Genomic DNA, 16386 nt, shown 5'->3' on the forward strand with positions numbered 1-16386 from the left:
CGATGCACGGACATCGACTTTAGAATAAAAACAGCCGATGCGCAGCCATCGACTATAGAGGTTCAAAATATTATGAGCAGGCATCAAGTTATCATCTGAATTTTGGAAATGTCTGCTTAAACTTGTCTAATTTGGTTTTCGGGTTGGCCTTATGAGCGTTTGATGGTGAAAGACCGATACGATGTTATTGGTTCTTGGTGCGTTGACCCGCTTTGACCATCGGAAGATTTGAAATTGGACAATTGAAAGAGCAAATTGGGGAACAATTTTCATTAATTCAAAGAGAGCTTTTACAATCAGAGCCGATTGCTCTCAAAAGGATGATCTAGGGCCTAATGTACTACTATTGGCCCTATTTCTAGTCCCTAATCTAAGGGCCATTGCTGCCCTCGTCGTCGCCGTCGTAGCTACCGTCGGCGCTGCTTCCGGCGAGGTCCTCGTCGCTGCTGATGAAGCCGCCGGCAGGGGCTTCATCTTCCTCTTCGTCGTCGTCGACATCCGACCCAGCGCGGAAGCGCTTGGCCGGTGGATACTCCTCGGAGGAGGACTCCTCCTCCGCCTCCTCTTCCTCCTCGTCGGAGGAGAGATTCCCCTCCCACGAGAAGAGGTCGTCGTCGCTTGCTGCCTCCAGCTCCCCGTCGACGAGGAACTGGAGGTTTTCCTCCCCGTCGGTGAGGGGCTCGTCTTCCTCCGACTCGATGGAGGTGTCCCAGTCCCTCGCGTCCCAGTATTCTGGGGCGCGGGCCTCGTAGATGGCCATCAGATCGACCTCCGGTTCTAGTTCACTGGAGGAGGAGGACTGGAAGGAAAGGCCGGAGGAGACAGAGGAGGAAGAAGAATCCATGGCGGCTGAGAGGGCTTTTTTGCCGATGGATACTGTGGAGCAGGGGGATGAAGAAGCAAACTTCCTGGACGAGTTTAAATAAAGGGATATAATGAAAGGTGGTTCAATGCTGTGGCAGTTTCGAGGATGCGTTGCCAAGACTGTCAAATCGTGCAGTACAGAGAAGTTGAGAAGGCAAAGGCATCATGATGAAAGGGCACTGTAGCGGTTCGGCTCTGCAACACAGTTTTGCTCTGTTATGTCAAATCATGGTGAAGAAAAAACAGAGTGGTTTTGGAATTATTATTTCCAAAACCAGGGGGGCATGTGTTATCACCAGATTTTGGCCAGATCACGAGATGGGCCGTAATTGAGATGGTTTTGAAGGATATACACGTGGAGTATCTCTGAATCGGCCTTGTATATGAATTTGGGCTGAATTTCCCGTGTATCTGTACATTATGGTAGATTGCATCTTAGTTTAGAATTAAGAGATAGAGTTTAGCTCGTACACGGTTAGGTGTATTTCCAAAGATAGAAAGTCCACGGACTATAAATATGTACCTAGGGTTATTGAAAAAGGAGGACGATCACGTTCACAACAAACACAATCCAGACGCATCGCCACCCCTTGTTTCGAGGGTTTCTTCTGGGTAAGCGTCATGCTGCCTAGATCGCATCTTGCGATCTAGGCAGTATATGTTTATTCTTTGTTTGGTGTTGCTCGTACTGAAGCCTTTTTGATGGCGAGTAACACTGTTTATCGTAGATGTTGCAGGGCTTGCATCGATGCTTTTTTGATGTATTTACGTAGCTGTGCTGCCCTTGAATATCTAGCTGTCCTTAACCTATTCTAGTTGTAAGGGCAGCTGATACGTCTCAAACGTATCTATAATTTCTTATGTTCCATGCTACTTTTATTACAATATTTGAATGTTTTATACATACTTTACAACATTATTATACATTTTCCGGCACTAACCTATTAACAAGATGCCGAAGTGTCAGTTGCTGTTTTCTGCTGTTTTTGGTTTCAGAAATCCTAGTAAGGAAATATTCTCGAAATTGGACGAAATCAACACCCAGGGGCCTATTTTTACACGAAGCTTCCAGAAGTCCGGAGAGGAAACGAAGTGGGGCCACGAGGCGACGACACGCTAGGGCGGCGCGGCCCAGGTGCTGGCCGCGCGGCCCTGTTGTGTCGCCACCTCGTGTGGCCTCCTGACCTACCCTTCCGCCTACTTAAAGCCTCCGTCGCGAAACCCCTGTACCGAGAGCCACGATACGGAAAACCTTCCAGAGACGCCGCCGTCGCGAATCCCATCTCGGGGGATTCAGGAGATCGCCCCCGGCACCCTGCCGGAGAGGGGAATCATCACCGGAGGGGCTCTACATCATCATGCCCGCCTCCGGATTGATGCGTGAGTAGTTCATCCTTGGACTATGGGTCCATAGCAGTAGCTAGATGGTTGTCTTCTCCGCTTGTGCTTTCATTGTATTAGATCTTGTGAGCTGCCTAACATGATCAAGATCATCTATTTGTAATGCTACATGTTGTGTTTGGCGAGATCCGATGAATATAGAATATTATGTTAAGTTGATTATCAATCTATCATATATGTGTTGTTTATGTTCTTGCATGCTCTCCGTTGCTAGTAGAGGCTCGGCCAAGTTGATACTTGTAACTCCAAGAGGGGGTAATTATGCTCGATAGTGGGTTCATGCCTCCATTGAATCCGGGACAAGTGACGAAAGTTCTAAGGTTGTGGATGTGTTGTTGCTACTAGGGATAAAACATTGATGCTTTGTCTAAGGATATTTGTGTTGATTACATTACGCACCATACTTAATGCAATTATCTCGTTGTTTACAACTTAATACCGGAAGGGGTTCGGATGATAACCTAAAGGTGGATTATTTAGGCATAGATGCATGCTGGATAGCGGTCTATGTACTTTGTCGTAATGCCCCGATTAAATCACATAGTAATCATCGTTGATATGTATTGAATCTTTATTTGTCAATTGCTCACTCTGTAATTTGTTCACCCAACGATGTTAGTTATCTTATTGGAGAGACACCTCTAGTGAACTGTGGACCCCGGTCCATTCTTTTACATCTGAATACATTCTACTGCAATCTCTGCTTTCTTGTTCTTTGCAAACAAACACCATCTTCCACTCGATACGTTTAATCCTTTGTTTTCAGCAAGCCGGTGAGATTGAAAACCTCACCGTTACGTTGGGGCAAAGTACTTTGATTGTGTTGTGCGAGGTTCCACGTTGGCGCCGGTTTCACTGGTGTTGCGCCACACTACATTCCTCCACCAACAACCTTCACGTGCTTCTTGGCTCCTACTGGTTCGATAACCTTGGTTTCTTTCTGAGGGAAAACTTGCTGCTGTGCGCATCACACCTTCCTCTTGGGGTTCCCAACGGACGTGTACATCTACGCGCATCAGCAGCATCCTGCTTTATCCTTGTTTGGTAGATTCGATCTGTTATAGTTGTCCTTGTTCTTCAAGGATTAGTTTGATATCCGTATGGTTAGGCCTTGCAAACGGGTTGAACGATCCAGTAGTGCGTAAGGTGCGGTTTGCTGATCCAAGAAGGGATGTTCCGGGAATTGACTCCGTGTTGGTTTTTAGGCCTCGTTTTGGGTTAGTTTGTTGTTATCTTTCGTATCTGCCAGGCTCAACTACGTGTAGGATGTTCCGGTTATGCGGTGAAAACCCTAAACGCGTCGTAGATTGATTTAGCTTAGCATTGGTAAAGCAGAAACCCCATGTTATTGCATATCCATTATGAACCATGGGTTGATCGGTTCTTTGAGCCGATCACAGGATAACCTGAGAGCCGATCGCGGCTCATTTAATGTTTACGTGTCTACCATGCAGGAAACTAATTGAAGCAATCCAACACCTCCCTGACCAGGTATAGAACAGGTGGCATGCCCTTGCGACCGTCAGGACGTGTGCCAGAGCATTGCGGGCCGTCGCCCGAGGGACCAAGGCCCACCAGCAGTCTTGGGAGCCTCCCGGCTCTACGTGTTGCCAGTCGCTGCTCGCCGGTGAGTTTTGGCAGGCAACACCAGCTTGCATATTAGGAAAATAAAAATTAAGGAATGGAGTCATTTTTTAAAATATTAGACCTTCCTTTGGATCTTGGAGTACACAATTCATCCATGAAGCCACCTTGCATCTGCATAGGATGAAGGACAAGTATGTTGAAATTTTTTACTTTATGGGTTGACAACTTGTTGTAGTTATGTTTTTTCAGAATATTAAACCCTCATACTTGCAAGGTTGTAGGTTTGAAAACTACAAGCCACAAATTTTTCAAAATTATTTCTTTATCTAAAAAAATGGTCCTGCATGATATTAAAAATTTCACAACTTATTTATTTTCTTAACAAGTGGCCCTTCATAATATTAAATGACAATTAGATGCCGCATAATCTTAATTCGTTAGCTAATATGACATAGGAGGGGAACCCATCAGGAAGGGTAATGTGTGACATTTTGCCAGTGATGATAAACCAAACTTTCACGCATTATTGTAACTGTCACCTATTAAGGCCTATCTGTGACGGTTTGAAATTTGTCATGAGGCCATTTTGTCACCGAATTTTTGTTGTTGTTGTTGAAGTGACTACAACACCAAAAATCAACACCATCAATGTTTTGACTATGCTCATAATTATACATCTTGTCTGATGTTTGGAAATATTTCTTGAATGTGCAAATGGGAAACAAAGTGAATCAGGAAATATATTTAAGATATGATCATTGAGTTTGATTGTATTGTTCTTATTTGTCAAAGTTAGGTCTAACCAACAAGAGTGCTATTATCTTGTATGTGTGAGCAACCCGACTTTTTATTTTCCGATAATGAGCAAGCCACATATACCACCGATAATGCTCATACTCAATAGGTTATTTTGTGGTAGATTGGGGGCGTAGTTGGGCCTCTAGCATGGCTTCTTGTTCATACCATGGTACAACTGGAAGCCAACTTCTTAAGTTGAAGCCATATGTACATTATAGAAAACTTTCAAGAACAACAAAGTTTATCCTAAAGAAAACAATCGGGAGTAACGCCATTCTAATATTGAGAAGATAATAGGAGCAAATAATATCCATTTAGTTCCAGACTAGGTATAGAGAAACCAAAAGTAACCTACCATGGGATACAGAAAACAGAGACCATCAAGTTTTCACTCAAAGCACATCATCACAATCACCAAACAAGACACGGCATAAGTACTTTCAACTAGTGACAATTCTTACTCAGAATATTCCTTTATGTCAGTTGTTGACTCTGCGGCCCCTCGACATCATTTAAGTTGGATAGTAAACTTATTTATAAAATAGGGTGACCCTAGGCATACCTAGAGTCATGCCGGGTTTGGGGTCAGGTTTTACGAAACCTGATCCAAAAAGAAAAGCTTAAACCTGACCTTGACCAAGGCATGCAGAACTAGAGATTTTGTATTTTAAATAGTGAATTAATTAATTTTAGAATATAAATATAAATTATAACATTTTTAACGAGCTATTTTAAAATGAGGGATTTGGGGTGGGCTCTCAATAAAGCCTTGCTACTCATGTCTACATTACGATGCCTCTTAAAATAACACTACACACCAAGATGCCATTAAATGCGACAACGTATACAACCAATAAGATCAAAACTTAGCCTAAATTTTATTAAGAGTATATCTTACTCTTAACAAAGAGTATTTTTTATTATTCTCTCTCCTCCACATCATTAGTTGCTGACGACATAATTAAATATCGGCTGGCGCACAATACTCAAGAAGCACTAAGTGACTTCTCACAAACAATTAATGAGTCAGCCATGAAACGTTGTAAAACTTCAAGACTCAACGTCTCAATGTATTCTTGCACTAAAATGGTTTAAAACAAAATCCCTTTTTTAACATTTTAAATTCGTAGATTTTCATCGATCCAGATGGGCATCTCCCTTTCTACTTTCTAGATCCTTTGACTATCATCCTCGCACTAATTGTTGTAAACTGGGTTGATGGGATGTAGTCTATTTATCATTCTTAGCCTGAATCATGTCTATAATAATAGGGATTTCTATTTTCGTGCCCCTGGTTCGTTAGTTGTACTCAGTTTTCCCCAGCCGCTTAACTTTTCCTCAGTTTTCCCCTCCCTCTAGTTTGAAACCCCTCGCAGGCGCTCGGACGGGAGGGTTGCCGTCTGGTCAGAGGCCTTGACCGTTACCGGTGACGGATAGGGAGCCACGAATTTACCGTTGCTTTCGAACTGTGTTGACTGTTGACTGGAGGAGCTCACACACCGCCCCTCCGCCCGAGACTAGAGGAGCTCATACACCGCCCCTCCGCCGCCGCCACGCCGTCCTTCCCACCTAACTTATGGCATCGTCTGCCGCCGAGCCGCCCCCCCCCCACCACCCCCCCCGGGAGGCGGAGAGGGATCCGCCTCCACCAGATCTAGATCTACCCCTGTCGCGGTAGAGTTTGTAATTCCGTCTGGTGTGCCGCCTCATCCCGTCAGCCGCGGAGAAGATTGGGAATCGGAGGGATCTAACGCATGGATTCCATCTGGGTAAGCATCGTTTGCCTATGTGAATTAACAGTAGGCAGTTTTTGAGCGCGAATCGTTTTTGCTCAACTAACTGCGTTGCTTTTCGAATAGGATTGATCCAGCGCTGGCTTTTCAGCTGGTGGTTAGGCTGGATTCTAGCTTTACGCGTGATTCTAAACGCAATATGAATGGGTTTTACTTTCCTGCGGTGGTTGCAACCACCATCTCGTTGAGGGAATTGAAAGCTAACATCTGCGATAAGTACCCCTGGAGCCCTCGCGATGCAGTTCATTCTGAATATTTCAACAGCACGGAGCGAAGATTTGTTCCACTAATTTCCGATGACGATCTGGGAATTCTTTTTGCTTTGAATGCTTCTTGCCGTTTCGGTAAAATTCGTATCCATGTGGACAGGGGCCAGACATCATCTGGTGTTGGGGCATCATCAGGTGGTCGGGCATCATGTCTCTCTACTGCTGCTGCCTCTGCTAATAGTGTGCGCCGCGACGCTCCTTGTAGGTCCACAGCAGCACCATCTGTCCCCAGTGCGAGTGGTAGCCAGATCGTTCCTGTGGTCAATGTGGAGGACGATGCAGAGATTGGGGATCAGTCTCCTGAAGATGATGAGGATGAGTTAATGTTTCCTGAATTGGTAGATCGATGCAGTAAGCAGGCAATGGAGGACCAATACATGGAAGATATTGCTTTTGGTGCCAGATTTGATGAGACTGATGATGAAGAGAAGAATGAGAACGATGACAGCCTCGTTTTAGCCGATTACGAAGGAGAAGACTTGCCAACAATTGAGTGGAACAGGGAGGATCCTCAGCTTGCAAAAGGCACCGTGTTTCAAACGATGATGGACTGCCGTAATGCAATTACTACATATCACATTCTCACTAAGAATAATTATGAGGTTATTAAAAGTGCGCCAGGTAGGTTCACAATTAAATGCACATACCCAAGGTGTAGGTTTAGGCTGCATGCATCCACAATGCGCAGAAGCAGCTTGGTTCAGGTACTACGCCAACCAGTTGTGTATTTAGATCACGGTGTAATTTTTTTATCTATTACTGGCATCCCTTATCATTGTGTTTCAGATAAAGAAGAATGAGGAGATCCATAGGTGTCCACCTCTAGGGGGAGAGCCAGAACTGAAAACAAAGCTAGCGAAGACTAGGTGGTTGGCAGATATAATCCTAGATTGGCTGAGAGAAACTCCTACACTTGGTCCAACAGCACTCCAGAAAAAGGTGGCTGAGAAGTATAAAGGGATGAAAGTACCTTACATGAGGATGTTCTATGCAAAGGAATTGGCTCTTGACAACATCAATGGTCCATGGAGTGAAAGCTTTCAGTTGCTTTACACTTTCAAAGCTGAAGTGGAGATGGCTAGTCCAGGCAGTGTTGTAGCAATAGACAAGCATACAGTTCCCTACAAATTGAAAAGCGGGAAGGTAATGCACAAGGAATGTTTTAGAAGGGCTTTTGTTTGTTTCAAAGCTTGCTGGAAAGGCTTTTTGGACGGTTGCAGGCCTTATTTGGCCGTGGATGCATCAGCTCTTCATGGCAGGTTTAAAGGACAGCTAGTTGCTGCTACTGCAGTTGATGGACATAATTGGATGTTCCATGTTGCTTATGGAGTTTTGGAGGTTGAGTCAGAGGAAAGTTGGACTTGGTTTCTGCAGAATTTGCGCGACCTTATAGGTCATCCACCAGGACTTGTTATCCACACAGACGCTTGCAAAGGTTTGGAGACTGCGGTAGAAGCAAGTATTCCTGGAGTGGAGCATAGGGAATGTATGCGACACTTGGTACAGAATTTTACAAAGAAATTCAAGGGTAAAGTTTTTACGGACAACCTATGGCCAGCTTCATACACATGCAGCTCTAGGAAGCATATGTTTCATTTGGATGTGTTGTATAAACAAAAACCTGGGGTGAAGGAGTACTTGGATGAACATCATGGTAGGGTGTGGTCAAGAAGCCAATTCAATGAAATTTGCAAGGTAGACTATGTAACAAGTAACCTTGCGGAGAGTTTCAACTCAAAGGTCAAGTCATTGAAAGGGCTTATGCTGTGGAAAATATTTGATAAGATTAGGCAGATGATCATGATAAAGGTCGATCTGCGTCAAAGAATTGCATCCACAAAATATGCTGGCCATCTCATGCTCCCATCTTTGATTAAGTCTTTGCATGACATGGCAAAACAATTGAGTATGCAATGCGTCAGAAAAGGAATGGAGGCTGAGGTAACCTACACTGACAGTAAAAACAGGCAGTGGAGGTATCCAGTGAGTTTGGTTGATAGGACATGCCATTGTAGGGGATGGCAGATCCGTGGGATACCCCGCATACACGCATTGTTTTTCATGAGTGTTGTAGGGGGTGAAGATGGTGAAGTTGATCGGTATGTGTCGAGTATTTCTCGTTGCCAAATTTAGGGCTTCATATGCTATGAATGTTCCTACCTTGTTGGGAAAAGACCAATGGATGAAAGTCGATCCAGGCTTCAAACTCGTACTCTCCAGTATTGACTAGACCTGCAGGTAGGCCGAGGAAGAATAGGATCAGAGCTAGTGCAGAGGGTGGTGCACCGATTCGAAAACGTAAGTGCAAACGTTGTGGAATCCCTGGACACATTGCTAGGATTTGTAAAAATGATGTTGACCCAGCTTTTGGAATGGAAGATCAGGCGGGAGCAGCAAATGCAGAGGAGAATGAAGCAGCAATTCAACTTGAGGAGATTGAAGCAGCAGTTCAACATGAGGAGATTGAAGCAGCAGTTCAACATGAGGATATTGAAGCAGCAATTGAACATGAGGAGATTGAACCGATGGATCGAGAGCAGAGGGAACAGATGGAAGTAGAATGGCTTCGACCGATGAGTCCACAGGAGAAGGAACATTATAATCGAGATTGCTATGACAGTACCTTTGCCCAGATTGCTGCTAACTTCGAAGAGCATATTCAAGAAGAAAAAGCACAAGCTTCGCAGAAGAAGAAGAACAAGAAAGAGGGCAAAAGGAAGGTAGACACCGGTAATATCCCTGGTAGGGTTACCCGGAGTAAGGTGGTGGCCCCGACGAGTCACACCAGGAGCAAGAGAAAGATTTTATTCTGAACAACTAATTTGTATTTGTATGAACAATTTGTATTGGGGTTCCCTTTGTATTGGGGTTCCCTTTGTGTTGAACAATTTGTATTGGGGTTCCCTTCGTATTGGGGATGCCTTTGTGTTGAAAATTTTGAATTTGTATGAACAATTTGAATTTGAATAAGGGTTCCCTTTGTATTGGGGATCCCTTTGTGTTCAACAATTTGAATTTGTATGAACAATTTGTATGCCACATTTAAGCCACATTTATCATTTTCTCTAGGGTTTAGGGTTTAAGGGTTTAAGGGTTTTAGGGTTTAGGGTTTTATTCAAAATAATTCAAAACATGGTGGAACCTTCCCATGGAGTCTTGTTATGTTACCTACAACCTAGAGAAATAATAATGGAAAAGGAAATATAGAGATATGAAGTTTTTATGCCAAAAGCTTCAAAACCACTTCCTAGTCCATGAGCTACTAGCTATGAAGATGCAGGGCTTTCTGCTCAATACACCTCCCAAATACCCACTATGCTTACAAACTTCGTCCAAATGAGTCCAAATTCGTCACACTTGTGTATCTTTGTATTGCAAACAATATCACGTCGGCCAAAATGTAATATATTGTTCAAATAACACAATTTTACATTTTTTATGCCAAAAGCTTCAATTTCCCTTAGTCCCTTTATTATTTGGGTGCCCCTGTTTTACTTAGTGTTACTCAGTTTTCCCCCTCCGGGCCCACTTGTTTTACTCAGTCCTACTTAGTTTTGCCCTTTCGATAAACATTTCCTCACTTTTCCCCCTCTTAGTTCTACTCAGTTTTCCTCACTTGTACTCACTGGCTGATCTCTGATTGGTCGAGATGTATGTCACACGGATCTTGGTTGGTTGAAAGCTCAACGAACGCTTGCACCGTTCGATCATTTATGATCGGACGGCCTGTATATCTCTCTCTACCATGATGGACGCATACGGAGAGAAGAGCAGAGCACATACCTACCAACCCTGGCAGTCGCATATTCCAGTCGCATCTTCCTCTCTCCTATTTCCTCTCTTACTCCGACGGTCGCGGTGGCGCGGATCTAACCGTTGCCCTCCTCAGATCCGTTGCTGATGAAGGACACCAAGACACCGGCGGTTCCGAGAGTGCGAATCGATGCCAAGACGATTGAAGCCATCGTCTACAACCGCGCTGCAAAGCCGCCGATCCAGCCCTTCACAGATCCTTCGCTGATGAAGTACACAAAGACAACGGCGGTTCCGACAGTGGTCATCGATGCCACGAACATTGAAGCCATCGCCTACAACATCGCTTCAACGGCGGATGGCGCAGATGACCACCCCTCAGCCGCCCGTCGTCCCGGCCTTTCTTGCCCATCGGTGCGCGGCCGTGTTCGACGCCGCAATTGAAGCGATGATAAATTTGTATTTTTCAATTTCCAATTGGGATAAAATTGTTCGAACTACTACGTCCGTCTCAAAAAGAGCTTCTCCACGTTCTTGATGTGTCCATGTACATCAGTATGTATGATTTGAATTCTATCCCAACTTGATTGGGAAGATTTTGATATGTATTTGATTCGAGAGGCTGGTACATGCTTTCACTTTTGGGATTGTACGCCCAAATACAGTGGTTAGAGCCATCTACATGATTTGAATTGTACGCCAAAATACAGTGCTTAGAGCGACAACAAAATATAGTGGTTAGAGCCATCTACTGAATAACAATTCTATACTAAATCGTCTACCAGAACCACATAACTGCTAGGACAGGGATGACACCTAATAAAACTGCCCAGATGAATCTACTTTTCTCCTCTCCCATCACTTGAAGTTCATGTTCTAGATTTTCTACCACTTGATCAAATACGGCAAGATCTGTCTCAACTCTCAACTTCTCCTTGCGAATAAGCTCTGAATTCTTCTTTTCTTCCTCCACAGTACGCTTCAACTCGAATATCACCAGGTTTTTACGGGCCAATTCATTACCTAAATTGGCCACCTTCTCCTCCAAATCCATCATCTGGCTACACCACTGGGTTGATTCATCTTGGTATGCAATGTACCATGGATCATCGGCTTGCCTGGCTAACTGTAACAATAATGGAAAAAAGAACAACTGAAATCACTCGAACATGCCATGGCGGCACTTCAAAATCAATGTTAGTACAGAGAGCTGAAGCTAGATACCTGCACTTCCGACGAGGTAGGAGAAGTAGAACGTGGCCACGACATGATCGAATCCCCACCCTCGCCGGTGTACCCGCTACGACCAGACATTGAGGACTATTTCGCACCTGCAAACTCCAATAAATTACGGGAACCGAATCGATTAGGGGTCGGGGGAGGCAGAAACGGAGGTCTTACCAAGCTATACTACCAATTGGTGCGCGGAACAAATCCCGGTCGTCGTGGGCGGCGGATCTGCTTGCGGCGGACTTTCCTGCGGTGGGTACAATGCGTGCGGACGAAACAAGTGCTGGAGCCTTGGTTGACTTGCGGCGTCGCAGTCCGTCCGACGCCGCCGGGGGACAGAGCCGGCGGGGCGACGAGGCGCCGGCGATGGCTGCTCCGTCCGACGGTGGGGAACGAGCTCCGGCGATGGCTGCTCCGTCCGACGGTGGGGAACAAGCTGCCAGCCGGTTCTCCGGTGACTAATGATGGGTCTAGCTTATAAGAATAATTAATTAGCGAACTTGTTGCTTCTCTCTATGATATTCTCTAAATAAATAGACGACCCCATCGGTCATTGGCTGCGGCAGCCCCACGAGCGGCAATATATGTCTTTTTCCTGAAAAATAGACGACCCCACCGGTCATTGGCTGCGGAGGCCCCACCGAGCGGCAATATATGATTTTCTCTAAATAAATAGATGACCCCACTCGGTCATTGGCTGCGGCAGCCCTACGGAGCGGCAATATATGTCTTTTCCTGAAAAATAGACGACCCCACCGGTCATTGGCTGCGGAGGCCCCACCGAGCGGCAATATATGATTTTCTCTAAATAAATAGACGACCCCACTCGGTCATTGGCTGCGGCAGCCCCACGGAGCGGCAATATATATCTTTTCCTCGAAAAATAGATGACCCCACTCGGTCATTGGTCTGCGGAGGCCCCACCGAGCTGCAATATATGCTTTTCTCTAAATAAATAGACGACCCCATCGGTCATTGGCTGCGGCAGCCCCACGTAGCGGCAATATATGTCTTTTCCTGAAAAATATACGACCCCACTGGTCATTGGCTGCGGCAGCCCTATAGAGCGGCCCCATTTGTCATTGGCGAGCAACGCGTATAAAATCATGAAATAAAACGGCCCACACGTCGGCGATAGATGGATGGCTGCTCCGACGTGTCTCCTGACCCTACCCGTCAGCACAAGACGGTCAGGGAGGAGCTGCCCCTCTGCGGCCCCACCCGGTCAGACTAACGGTCAAGGCCTCTGACCTGACGGCTACCGGCCGTTCCAGCACTTGTGCGTCTTCCAAACTAGAGGAGGGGAAAACTGAGGAAAAATAAGGGGCTGGGGAAAACTGAGTACAACTAAGGACTTGAGGGCATGAAAATAGAAATCCCATAATAATAATAATCATCATCATTACAAATAATAATTGGAAAACCATAAATCATAGGATGACATGTAATTTACGAAATATTGCGCCCTCTCAATCACCAGTTGCTCTGGTGGTCGTGGTTGGAGATGTTGTGCCAGCTGATGTGATTGCCAAGCAGGTGGCGAGACGGTGCTCAGACCGTCCAGGATGGAAATGAGAGGTTGTGCCTTCGGATGAGCTCAGATTCCTAATCAGTGTCCCTTCCTTCGAGGACCTCGACAGGGTTGATGGCATTCAGGTTGCAGTTCCAGGTTTCAGTTCCACCATGTCCATCTCAGCTTGGCAGTCCTCGGAAGTACCACACAAATTTGAGCTACATAAGGTGTGGTTACATGTCGATGGAGTTCCTCATACGTTGAGGCATTTCCTAGGACTTTGGGCTGTGAGATCGCTGCTGGGTAAGACGGTTGATGTTGACCTCATTTGCCTCAGACGAAGAGCAGCGGTTCGCATACAGGTAGCTATGATTGATGCTAAAGTTCTTGAGAAGATTTCTGACTCGGGGAAGATCATAAAATCTGATGTAGTGGTGAAGCTAAAGGCCTTCGAGTTTCGTTTCCGTAGAGAGCCCGAGGACTATGTACCAGAGCCTGATTTTATTCCTTTGATATGGATTAAGAAGGATGATGCTGATGATGATGGCGTTGGGAATGACGCTGGGGATGAGGATGCTATGGATACATCGGAGGCTCGTGTTGGACCGTCTACATCGGTGGCATCCCTTGGGGCGGTGGGAGCAGGGGGGTCACACACAGCTGGTGGTACTCGCTCTGTGCAGGCTGTGATGGCACTCACTCCTTTCAACCCAAACCCTCAGACTCCCAAGGCTATGGAGGTTGTCGATAGACTGCGGCGTACTACTCCTACTCTTGAGGCTCGCGGGTTGAGGATGCCGTCTATGGGTGTGTCCGCTTCTTTTCAGGGTGACGAGATGTCTCCGAGACATGATAGACCCGCGCGTGGTCGAGTGTGCACCCTTGGGCGTACGACGCCGGCTACCGCTAGGAGAGCGGCTTCGAGTTCGTCCTCTTTGGAGTCCGTTGGAGCTCTTTCGGACCCTGCGACCGGAGGCGTTGCCTCCTCTCCGTGCGGTGATGGGTTGGCCGCCCTTGCTCCCCTTCACCCGCACCCGGACATCGTCGACGGTACGGCAGCACCACCGGGGGGTCTGGTGGGGCAGCAGTGCGCTGCGAAACCTCACCGATCTGGGCTGGTTGCGGCCACGGTTCTCCCTGGCACGCTACAGTCACAGACGACCGCGGTGGAGCACGACGGGCGGCTCCGCTTCCACGGCACTGGTCAGCTGGCCCAGGGCGCTGCCGCAGCGGGTTCTACCGTGTTGGCCTGCGACGCTGCCGGCCTGCAGTCGCCGTCCGTGCCCCCTGCGCCACGCTCGCCAGATGCTCAGAGCGTCTCGGCGGTCCAGACTGGGACGCCCGGCCAGGGACCCGGTTTGGCCAAGTCTGCCGCCGGCCCCGCCGGCCCAGCAGCCGGTCGGCCGGCCAGGGAACCGGTTCGGGGGACTCCGTCGTCCACACGTGGCACATTGGATGCGACGGCTGCTTCGGGGGGACGGCCTTCTTCCTCCTGCGTTCCCCCGGCCTTGACGGTGGAGGTGGTTGCTATTTTAGAGGAGGGGCCTGCTTCGCCTATACCTTCCTCTAAAACCGACACTATCTCCAACGTCGGCAAGCAGACTCCGACACGGCGTAGTTCGCGCCATGGAGTGGCTGCTGATGGCGCCTCAGCCACGGATGAGGATTCCATGACGAAGGCTATGCGTCGTAAGGCGGCGGCTATCCTGGACGATAAGGGTATGGATAAATGCTCTACATCTTTTTTTATCTTTTTCTACACCTCAGGTTTCCGCCAAACTCAATAGTGTTGGTGTCTCCTTGGGTTCTTCTTTAGATGCTATTTTAGTTTCGACTAAAGTTCTAAAACATTTGAAGTTTGATAGATTAAAATTCACTCCTGTGTCTGGAACTAAGTCTTCTTCCCCTCCGACTATAGTTGATGATGACGAAGCGTACGCCATCACGCCAGCTTCTCACACAACTTGTTGGAGAGGTCTTAGAGGTAGGTACGGATGACGCGATGCTTAGTTCTTGTTTTGAACTACAAGCAACAAATCGCAAATCCAGAGCCTCCCATATTAAAAGGAATGCTTGGCCTAATAAAAAGGTTAGGGTGACAAAATCTACAACATTTTCTAAATGAATGGCATGTTTAAGAACAGCAGAGGTCTACAAGACTTGGCTAAACACTTACACATCGCTGAATCCATCTGAGACTATGTTTTAGATTTTGTGGCCATCTCCGAGACAGGTAAACGGAATTACTCAACGAATTTTCTAAATCGCCTCTCTGGCGGGGAAGATTTTGATTGGGTATCCCGTCCACCTAGGGGGCGTTCTGGCGGCTTATTGATAGGAGTCCGATCTTCAACCATGGAAATTCTAGATAATTCCGGTGGTGATTTTTATATCAAACTTCACATTCGGAATAAGTCAGATAATTTCATTTGGAGTTTGGTTTCTGGTTACGGGGCCGCACAGGATAACTTCAAGCCTGCTTTTCTTCGTGAGTTGGTTAACCTAGCGAAAGACAATCCATATCCTATTGTTATAGGAGGTGATTTTAATTTGCTAAGATACCCTCATGAAAAGAGCAAAGGAAGATTTGACAACCATTGGCCTTTTCTGTTCAATGCTGTCATAGACAGTTTGGACTTAAGAGAAGTGGCAACGGTTGGAAGGCACTTCACTTGGGCTAACAGTCTTCCTGAACCTACTTATGAGAAGTTAGATCGCGTACTAATGGATTCGGACTGGGAACAGAAATCCCCTCTTCGTATCAGTACAGGTTTTACCGCGGATTGCGTCTTTATCGGATCATGCTCCTATCTTACTCACCACTGGAATACCGTCGTCTCAGCGCCGAAGACAGTTCAAATTCGAACTTGGATGGTTGCTTAGGGATGGTTTCTCAGATATGGTTAAGAAGGTATGGGAGCAGCCAGTCGCTGGGTCTACCCCCATCCAAAGATGGAATAACAAGCTCCGATCAGTTCGGAGATACCTAGGTGGATGGGCGAGACACTTGGCTGGGCAGCTTAAGCAGGAGAAACTCTTTCTCTCCTCATCAATTGATGATTTAGAGGCAATCGCCGAAGTACGACCACTAACTACGCTAGAAATTGAACTTAAAAATCAATACAATGCGAAGTTAGATGGACTACTGAGAGAAGAGGAACTCAAATGGTACCAACGA

Source organism: Lolium rigidum, chromosome 7 (genome assembly GCF_022539505.1).
Source record: "Lolium rigidum isolate FL_2022 chromosome 7, APGP_CSIRO_Lrig_0.1, whole genome shotgun sequence".
Lineage (NCBI taxonomy): Eukaryota > Viridiplantae > Streptophyta > Magnoliopsida > Poales > Poaceae > Lolium > Lolium rigidum.